The 10,737-nt window shown below is 36.8% G+C and overlaps 1 protein-coding gene across 4 annotated transcripts in view; it reads right to left on the minus strand.

Annotated features, from left to right (window-relative positions):
- The window catches only part of LOC127631378 (myelin-associated glycoprotein-like), a 32,642-nt gene extending 26,122 nt beyond the window's left edge, over window positions 1-6,520 (minus strand). For 3 of the 4 annotated variants that reach the window (XM_052109480.1, XM_052109479.1, XM_052109477.1), the window contains exon 1: window positions 6,471-6,520. The gene's annotated coding sequence lies outside the window, so the exon portion shown is untranslated. Of the gene's footprint in view, window positions 1-1,493; window positions 1,677-6,470 lie in introns of those variants that run through there. The other variant, XM_052109478.1, reaches the window with a different exon arrangement.
- Between the last annotated feature and the right edge of the window lie 4,217 nt (window positions 6,521-10,737).

Genomic DNA, 10,737 nt, shown 5'->3' on the forward strand with positions numbered 1-10,737 from the left:
TCACTGCCAGTTTCTAGCTAATTCAAACTGCAATAATTTGATGAGTCAGAGTGTAAACATCTCTCAGATTTAAACCAATCAGATTAGAGCATGTGTTAAATCAACAAAGCAGTCCACCCACACCAGGGACCTACGAGAACTGTCCCCAAATGCCCAAACCTCTATGACTTTTGTTCATCTGTGGAATACAAATGGAGATGTGAATGTTAGGGACTGACTGCCTCAGTCACTATTCCCTTTTATTTATTTATTATTTCTGAAAAAAAAAAAAAAATGACAATAGACGTTTCATTTTTGGGTGAACTATCCCTTTAAATTTAACCAATTCAGAACCGCTGTTATCCATAGACCTTTTTATGCAAGGAGGAACCTTAAATCCATTTTTATAAATTGAATGCATACAATATAATATCTTGTATTGTTTAGTTAGGTTAATTAAAAGTTTCATGAGGTTTTAACTGAAAATATACTCTTACTTAAATGAACGTAAAGTATTTCAAATGAATTTGTCCTTCCTAGGTTAGAATATTCCATGGCCGCAGTCTGCTATAAAGCCAGATGGCATTCTCGGTAGTCTACCTTCACTACACAGCAGCTTGCTTTCCATATTTCAGACTGAGAAGACCCAGGCCCAGATCCAATTCAATGTACTCTAGCAAGGCCTGTATCGCTCTATTCTACATTTATCATTATCATACATAATCCAAAATGCTTGACTATTTCGTATCACAGAAAAGATCAGATATTTGCATTTGTTCTTTGGCAAACAATAAAGGATATTAGTAATCAGTAACAAATCCAACATAACGCCACTCAGCAGCTCATCTAAAGTGGGATGTGATAAAGCCCTACTATGTTGTTTAGTGTTAGTGTTTGGCAAGTATATTGTCACAGCATGATGTTTAGTCATGCATGACCGAACACTACTTCAACATTCCTCTCTCCTTCTATCTCTTGTCCTTTTTTCACATGTTGTGCTGATGACGATGTCTTTTAATTCTCCCCAGTATGCATACACTTCATTTACTGACAACAACAGCATTAACTAAAAACTACCAATAACAGCAAATATTTTCTTGCTTGTTTCTTTTTAACCCTTTCCACTTGTGAACAGATCTATAAAAAGCCATTTGTAACTATTTTGAGTGTAACCACCATGCATGATAACATTTGACACTTATATATTTTTCAATATGACTCTGTATGTAATTTTGTTTTTTATTTTTGACAACATAAATGTAAAATGGCTTGCAAAGTAATGATGCAACAAGTACTTACTATATTCTATTACAATTCACAGAGACTAAAAATAATATACATCAATTTTTGCTTTAAATTAAAAAGAATGATTACGAGACAAATATCAAAGAGACACACCTGATAGACTGTACTAAAATGTAAAACTTATCTATGCGTGCAAGATATAGTAATAAACAAAAATGTCTGTTGTAAATTTTTCAAAGACAACGTTTCAAAAATGCAATGAGACTCACCAGCCACAAGTTTTCAGGCCTCCTCACCTCACCAAATCAAAGCATTAATCAGCAGAGAAAACTGTACGACGACATACTGACAGTTACAAAAGACACACGCACACATACGGCTGGGATGGAGGCCTCGCTTGTCACCTTCTGTACCATGCCCCAGGCTGAGTGGGCAGACGGTGGGGTGGTTACTCTCCTCCTTTTATCTCCTCCATTCTATATGAAAATGTCAGATGCTCAGAGCAGGGAGGCTCTATTGTTCTATCCACTCAGGCCATTCAGAAAGCGTCATCCGCTCTGCTCAACCTACAATGCACTGCACTGTTCCTACTGACCAGCTAGTGTTCAGAGCGTAGGTCAATCCAACCAAGAATGAAGATGCCTCCACACGCACTCAAAAACTAATATTATGCATAGTTTAAATGCATGGAATGTGATCATTTTGATACGAGAGCTGCATGGAATGTACAGTTTTAACATTGAGAATGAGAGGAAGCAAATGTGGTCTAGTACCTACAGAGACAACTGGTTGAAAACCCTAGTCCTATATGGCATCAGGCTCTATAGCCCTTATTTGGTTCCAGCTGAAACCTTGATTTTAGTCAAACACTTATAGAAGACATGTGGACCACAAAAAACAGCTACAGCTACAGAACTGTGTCACATTTATTTATCTCAATACTGGACATTGCCCCAATTCTCACAAACAAATGTTGTTAGCAATATTTCAAATTAAAGTCAGAGACCCAAATGCAATAAAGGAGCCTAAAGGCATTGAAGCCCATTGAGATGTAATTTCCTAACTTTAAGTGATTTCAAAACCATGATATTTGCTGGATGTTTAAGTCACGGTAAACAGCATTGTGTGCCCAGCTGTCTTCAAGAAAACACACTGTTCCAGTTACAGTGATACCAGAGATATAGCAGTCAATTAGCAATTTGTAAATGCTCCACAGCCTCGAACACACTTGCCTAACAAATCCCAGTCCCCACACACACACACTTACACCCCTGCCTGTTGTGCCTCTGTACATAGTGGCTATTGTTTATACCGTCCCGAGGAGAGAATAGAACGGGCAAACTGGAGCCTGATACCATACAACACAGAGAAGTTGATGCGCACTGCTACTTGTCTTACAGAAAACAACAATCACCTATTTTCTCTTACTCATCCGTATTCATTTTCTTACTCCCTTTCTCTCACTCACTCTCATTTGAATTTCATAATTAAGTAATAAGGTATGAAAGGTTGTGCTTTCTTGTAAATATAGTCACAGCTAATTTTGTAATTATAAAAAAATATTATAAATATATGTTTTATTTAAATTATTTTAAAGTTTAAATTAGGGCTGTTGATTTAATGTGTTGATTCAGTATATATATATATATATATATACATACACACATTTAAAAAACATACACAATTAATCATGTCTCCAGACAGTTATAAGTAATATTACTACCAACTGAGCAATTCAAGCTTTAAGTACCACCTGTTTTCAGCAGGGGGCAGTAAGCAAAACTCAAGCTGTATAGGCAACGCACAGCTGTTTAGACAACAAAACACATACAGGCTTGCTTGACACTAGATGAGAACATATTCTTGTGTTCAAACACAGCTGTGAAATTCCGAATGCAGGGATCTCTAGATGTATTTTTCAGCATTTTAACTTGATACAGTGATCTAAAAATGCAGTGTTTATGATGAGACGCAACCACATTGAGACGCTCCAGAAGCTTCCATCTTATCATTGTTTTACTCACCTACAACAATAATGTTATGCTTTTTAATAATTTGAATTACATTTAAAACATTTATTATATCTATAATAATTTATATAAAATAATAATAATTGAATCATTATATATAGAATATTTGTCACATGATAGCCTTTCTCAGCAAATATTTATATATGTGATTTAATTCAATTAATTATTCAGCATATCATGTTATTAATTTAATTAGAATTTGTAATCGATTGACAGCCCAAGTTTTAATGCAAATTTTAAGCTAGATCAACATGTTTTTTCACAACATAGCTGTTACTATACTGTTTACTTCTTTCGGCACAGCTGGAATGATGTATCGACCAATCAGTATCCTGGACTGGAGGCTTATCCTTTTAATAACAAGTATTATATAGCCTCTGGAATACAGACAACAATCCTTCTCTCTCTTTCTCTATCCCAACAGGTTGGTTTTACACTAGATGAGTCAGGCTTGTCTCCATTACTACTGAATCTATGATTCAGTTACACACAAACCAGGCCTCTGGTTTCAGCCATGATGTCAGTGTGCCTGGAGGACAGAGCTCTTGCCCTGCTGTAGAAATGGGATGAGAAAATGGGTCCATTGTCCTCCTATTGTCTTTGGGGAGACAGACAATATAGATGATTTGGGCTTCAATGGAAAGGTAGAGGATAATAGGGCCAGAGGACTCATGGAACTGGGTGACTCTGGCAGTAATTAATGACTCCTGTCTAAAATAGGATCAGTATATGAGTCCTAAAACAACCATCCAACAATGACAATCAATTCCTCAGGAATCAAACCAATGATCTTGGCATTGCTAGCACCATACTCTACCAGTTTAGCTACAAATAAAGATGCATGTTCTCCCAGATTGCCTGTTTTGGTGAAAAATACTTTGATTGACAATCACAACAGGGAATTCTTTTGAGTAACCACCATAATGCTGTCAGATTCTAATTGTAATCATAATGGGCACTTTTCCAAACCTGTTTAAACCAATTCAAACAGAAAAACAGAGTGCGCTGACAATCAAGTCTGGCCTAAAATGTAGTTTTATTATATAACATTATTGCATATCTACTAGAATAATATACAGTACAGGTAATGATAGATGGTTAAGCTTAAGTGTCTGTCTGTATTCATTCTACTCTCTATATATCTATTCTACTACAGTACAATCGAAACTCAAAGCATGTGGATTACATCACAACGTCACAATGTCTAAACGTCATAAGGTCTGGGAGAACGTTCGTCTTTCATTTGGATAATGTTCGCCTGTCCTTAGTCTGTATAACATGCCCCTGTTTTGCTTCTGGAGAACAGGTGTCTCTGTCTTATGACATTTTCTAGATCATAAGATTAATGTTCAATTTGACTGTGGCCAGTGGTACCTGGATGGTTGATTATTAGTTAATCAGTTGTATGGTCCTTGCATTATTTTTCTACATTCTCACTGCTAACATGCTCCAACCAATAAATACAAATAAAGCCAGCAGCATATTTCTAATAGCTAACTTCTATGCATAATCTGCTTTTTTTTTTCTGAGAAAGATTTAATGTAATTTTAACAGCACAATATAAAATACTTACTTTAATCTTATCTTGTTCGTATAATTTTTAATGAAATCAAACACACCACATCCTGTTGCCTGAATTCTGCCATTGCCAGCACACGCCTATCAGTCCCACTCGAATTTTGCAGCACTTTATTCTCATTATTCTGGCCCAAAATTATTGAATTTGTTGCTGCTTTTCTCATAAATTGCTGTGAAAACTCACAAATACATTTTTATTAGTTATTAAGCCACAGAAACAGTGTTTACAGATTTTGAGAAAAATGAACCTCTGAATGGCATACTTATAGTTATCTCTGCATATTAAGCTGAGGTAAAAGAAAGTATTTTAACACTGAAAAAGTTACATACTTCAGCTTTAACATTATAGATGTAACATCATTTGAGTGTAATGAAATTGCTTGCTAAACAGATCTGTGTAAAGTTATATCCAATATTACAACTCCATTGTCATGACGATGTAACGTCAGTAAACCCTGTAATCTGGTAAACACTGTAACGCTGCAGTGAGATGTTAAAGGCACGTTCAATGAGACGCAAAAGACACATTCAGTATGGCACAACAGTATGCATGTTAACTTCGTTTTTGTGTATTCAAATCGTTTGCATATCACGCTGCCGTTTTACAGCCAGTTCAACATAACTCAGCGGCCCGTTTCAGCTTATCAATGTTAATCATGGTAAATCTTTATAGTTCAGGGTTGATACTAAAATAGCTGTGTCCATTTCGTCCCTCAGGTGGGTCTGCCAGTTAAGAGGTTAATAACATATATTTGGACAATCACAAAACCTTGATTGTGTTAGAACACTGCTCGAATTTATTGTGACAAGCCTCACAATTTCCAAAAACTAAAAGACATCAGTCCACTCTGGGGTCTGTTATATGGCACTTTGCCCTCTCTGTTGTCAGAGTGGAAGCTGCCAAGATTGTAATCCTTATCTAGAGATATAATAATTCCATTAGGCATTATGAGTCATGACCAGAGCATCAGACTGTGATGAATGTCACAGGTTAACATGCACAATAATATTGAGAATGTAATTTCTGCCTTTGTAAAAAAAAAAAAAAAATCATCAAAATATTTCCCCTCTGCAGTGCTCTTGAGAACTGATATCATCATGTAATCACATTTGATGCTCTGATATAATGCAATAACACCAACAAAAATGGGCAGCTAATTTGCTAACAAAGCACTAACACATATTTAGTAAAGTTTAGCTTAGTGTATTTTACAGTATGTACACATCACTTATTCATCCTAAGGATATATGCATTTCTAAATTTAAAGAAAAATATGTAGAATATATTTCCTATATATAAAACTGCTCTGCTGTATATTATGAGGTGTCATTAATTGATAAAAATAATAACATTTCTAAATCTGACGTCCAAGAGTGAACGTAAAGTCACCGGACAACACAACAGTAGTCCAGAACAATATGACTTTCATCAGCTGATCACCAGAACAATATTCCTCTGATATTTCAGATCTAACTTTTAACAAAGTAACCTCATAACTACATTTATTTTGTTTTTGTTTGTTTTTTGTTCAAAACAAAATGTGACATTCCAAATAAACATTTCATGACTCTTGACCCAAAATATATATCTTGCTAGCATATCATCTACAGACACAGACTTAAAAAAATCTGACCTACCTTACCAGACGGTCTTCACCAACGTGCAGGCAGAATGACTATTATTTAAGTGTGCTGCCTGTCTTTTTTCCTATTGCATCTCAATCCCTCCCACCATGCCTCACTCTCTCTTTCTCTCTCTCTGGTTGCCACCCCTCACTCTCACACTGATCCTCTGGTAGCATATGCCACTGACACATGATTGTTATTGTGTTTTTTACAGTACAGTAGCACCCTGATTTGAATCATAGTTTGATTTAATAAACTGAAAAATATCTATCTATCTATCTATCTATCTGTCTATCTATCTATCTGTCTATCTATCTATCTGTCTATCTATCTATCTATCTATCTATCTATCTATCTATCTATCTATCTATCTATCTATCTATCTATCTATCTGTCTATCTGTCTGTATAACTAATGATTCTCACAAAACTAAATCACTACAAATTCTACTTTATTTTATATTGCATAATCATGTACGGTTGTGTAATCTGAATCAATCTATTCATTGAAAAGATCCGACCCAAAAGCGTGATTCTAACTTGAATTGGACATCACTACTTCTCACTTTACTACTTATACTACAACTATGAACTTTCATGAAAGCCGCAAACAAAGCTAGTGCAGATGACACAATTTAAAGTTAATATCAACTTTAAGAGACCTTTTTCACAGAAGTGTAGTGACTCGCCTCAATCTGGGTGGCGGAGGACAAATCTCAGTTGCCTCTGCATCGGAGACCATCAATCCGGCCATCTTATCATGTGGCTTGTTGTGCGCATTACCGCAGAGACCTAGTGCGTGTGGAGACTTCACACTATTCTCCGTGGCATCCACGCACAACTCACCATGTGCCCCACTGAGAGCGAGATCCTCACATTGTAGTGACTTCGAGGAGTTTACCCCATGTGACTCTACCCACCCTAGCAACCGGGCCAATTGGTTGCTTAGGAAGTCTGACTGGAGTCACTCAGCACACTCTGGATTCAAACTTGTGACTCCAGGTGTGGTAGTCAGTGTCTTTACTTACTGAGCTACCCAGGCCCCGCCATCTTTGATTTTTGACAAAATAGGATAGACTTACAGCCTTTCTATGACATCTATAAAGCTCGTAGATCACATTTCATTTTCCAAAACTCATGTTTTCTGTGAGTTTTTGTCAACTGAAATTTCTCAGAAAGATGTTTTTCAAAATGTTCTAAACACAATTGCTATCATATGTCTTCAGAAGACTTGGAATAGTGAATCAGAGTCAAATGGACCACTTCTATGGTGCTGTTTTTGTCATTTCATAGCTTGACAGCACCAGTTCACATTCACCTTCTTTATATGGTAAAGAGTGGACAGGGTATTCTTCAAAAATTCACAATTTGTGTTACACGGAATTGAGAAAGTCTTCATTCTTGGGTGAACTACACCTTTAAAACAGCCATCTGGACTGTGGAGGTCATCTGCCCTTATGTTGGTGGTGTTGGTCTGCTGATGTTGGCTATCAGCAGATCTTCCCAAGGTTTCCTTTACCTGAGTAATGCAGGCCAGCACATCTGAAGGTATGGCAGCTTTAAGACACCAGAAGGATGAAAACATTGATGGCTACCTCTCTGCTATGATTTTGGCATGACACCAGTATTTGATTTCAGAAACTAACGTCTCCCTTTGAGACAGAGACAGTTGTCCTTCTTCCTTTCCTGGGTTTCGGCACCAGTATAACAGTTCGGAAAAGGAGGATGCAGGAACAAGAGTGACAAATAACAAACCTTTACTCAAACAGAACATCAAACTGAAAACACAGCAACATAAACACACACACAGAGCGGCCACGTGTGACTCTTCCCTTATGTCCCTCCCTCTGATTAGGCAACTCAGCGTCAGGCTTGTATCCTCACGGCCCGGCCACACCCTCCTCCTCATCACAATTGTCTTCCCTGAGGTCCACTTATAATGTTAGTAAAGTATTTTTTGCACCAAAACAGTCATCATTTAATAATATATGATAATTTTCCACCCTGTCTCTGGCCCTCTGTCTGAAACGCTCGGTTTTAAGCTTTCTGGTCCTTTAAGACTTCAATGCAAACGTCCACTGTTCTGACTGGCTAATTTTGTGCTGCACCACGAATACAGCCATATTTGAAATGCAATGTGAAGAAAAAGAACAGGCTCACATTATAATTTATTAAACTACATTTCAGTGATAACACACAATGTACACCCAACACATTTCATCTGAATGTATCAAACTGTTCACTCAAGCACAGCAACTATCAAACAGTCATGACATTTGACACATTCATGCATGACACTTCTCATGGTTGTGCAGTCCAATAGTGTTTTAACAGCCCCATCTTTCAATAACAGCTTGAATCATTTTCTGACTGGTTCACAAGCAATCCACACTGAAATGTTCTGGATACGTAAGCGTAAAATACAATCCACGGTGATGTTGGGGTGCTTCATCTGGCTTCAACAGGCCAAACCAGAGATGCTGGTCTTCACACAGAATATCATGTGTTTCTCCCAGTCAGTGGCAACAGCAGAAAGAGATGTTTTTTTTTTTAAATGTGTGCATGTACTGCTCTTTAAACGCGGCCCATATCACCGGAAACATATCAAAATTATAAAAGATGTCCATCTAGTGCATGTTTACAACAGCCCAATGATTAAATATAGCAGAGATGCATGCAAAAATGGTCCATGATGCCTTCAAAACAGTAAAATAACTAAATGAAACAATGTGTTTGCTTTCAAGAGTTATTACTTGTGTTTTAAAAGCAGCGTGAGATGTACGATAACAGTCAAAGCCGTTCAATTAGTGCATGTTTATGTAAATGAGCAGGTGTCCTATGTAACTCCTCTTTGGTGTAGGTGAATCTACCATGACAGTCCCATCTCTCTCCTCTTCACCTGTGACTGACTGTCTGAGCTCCAGGGGGTGGGGACAAGGGTGCAATGATGAAAAATAGGCGTTTATGTCTTGCTGAAGAGGCAGTCGTTCTTAAAATGTATAGCCACAAGAGATAAACAATATGCATGTAAACAAGATTTTAGTGTGATAAAATAACACTTTACATCTCAAACAATAGGCCTACATGCTTTTTAACAGAAGTATTAATGTAAGTGCTTTTACAAAACTATTAGCTTCACATTTCTGCCTTTAAACCTTGCAAAAATTGGCCCCATTTTTGTGATAATCAACATTTTGCCACAAATGCTGTTGTTTGAGCTCAACTTGTATTGAACCCAGAATATTAATTTAACAAGCATTCATGAACGGACGTTAAGATTTTCACTTTAAACTAACCAAAATTGGTAACACGTTACAATAAAGTATCATTTGTTAACATTAGTTAACATGAACTAACAATGAACAATACTTATTAAGCATTTATTAAGTTAATTACAACATACTGTATCGTAAGATATGTTTAAAATTAAAAGTTGTACTTGGATTAACTATGAATTAACAATGGACAATAGTATATTTAACATAATAATAATAATATATAATGTAATCAAGATTAATAAATGATGTAAATATATATATATATATATATATATATATATATATATATATATATATATATTGCTAATTGTATATTCATAATACCCAATGCATTAAGGGGGACCTATTATGCAAAATTCACTCTTGGTGTTGGTGCATAAGAGTCGGCAGTGTGTGTACACAACCACGCTACAATGTTACAAGTCCACCCACTCCTCTTTCTTATATTTCTATTAATCTTAATCAGTGTGTCAAAATGAATGGTTTTCATTTCTGCTCTAAAGTGAGGTCATGTTAGAGCAGGCCTCATACAGTACTGGTGATGGACTCCTCCCTATTATCATAGATCCTCCCCTGAGTGATCTACACACAGTCCACCATTTTTTTCCATGCTGGAGCCATTGTTGCCAACTTAGCGACTTTGTCGCTATTTTTATCGACTTTTCAGACCCCTTTAGCGACATTTTTTCAAAAAAGCGGCTAGCGACAAATCTAGCGACTTTTTGGACAAACCTTAGCAACTTTCCAAATTCCAAATATCGGCAGTACTGCAAGCGTGAGGTCTTACTTCCCCGCTGCGTCTGCTCCGTTCAGTGAGCGGCTGAGAGGAGCAGCACATTCCGTTGACTGCACGCCAGCGGACATAGACATGAATGAGCTGCGCATGTGCACGCTGTGTTAGCAGGAACCAATCAGTGATCACATAGCAGCTGCCTTCTCCTTTGTTTTAATTCAAAACATTTAATTTCACCGTTTTTTCTTGGCATGCGCTTATATTCACTA

Source organism: Xyrauchen texanus, chromosome 38 (assembly GCF_025860055.1).
Source record: "Xyrauchen texanus isolate HMW12.3.18 chromosome 38, RBS_HiC_50CHRs, whole genome shotgun sequence".
Classification (NCBI taxonomy): Eukaryota; Metazoa; Chordata; class Actinopteri; order Cypriniformes; family Catostomidae; genus Xyrauchen; species Xyrauchen texanus.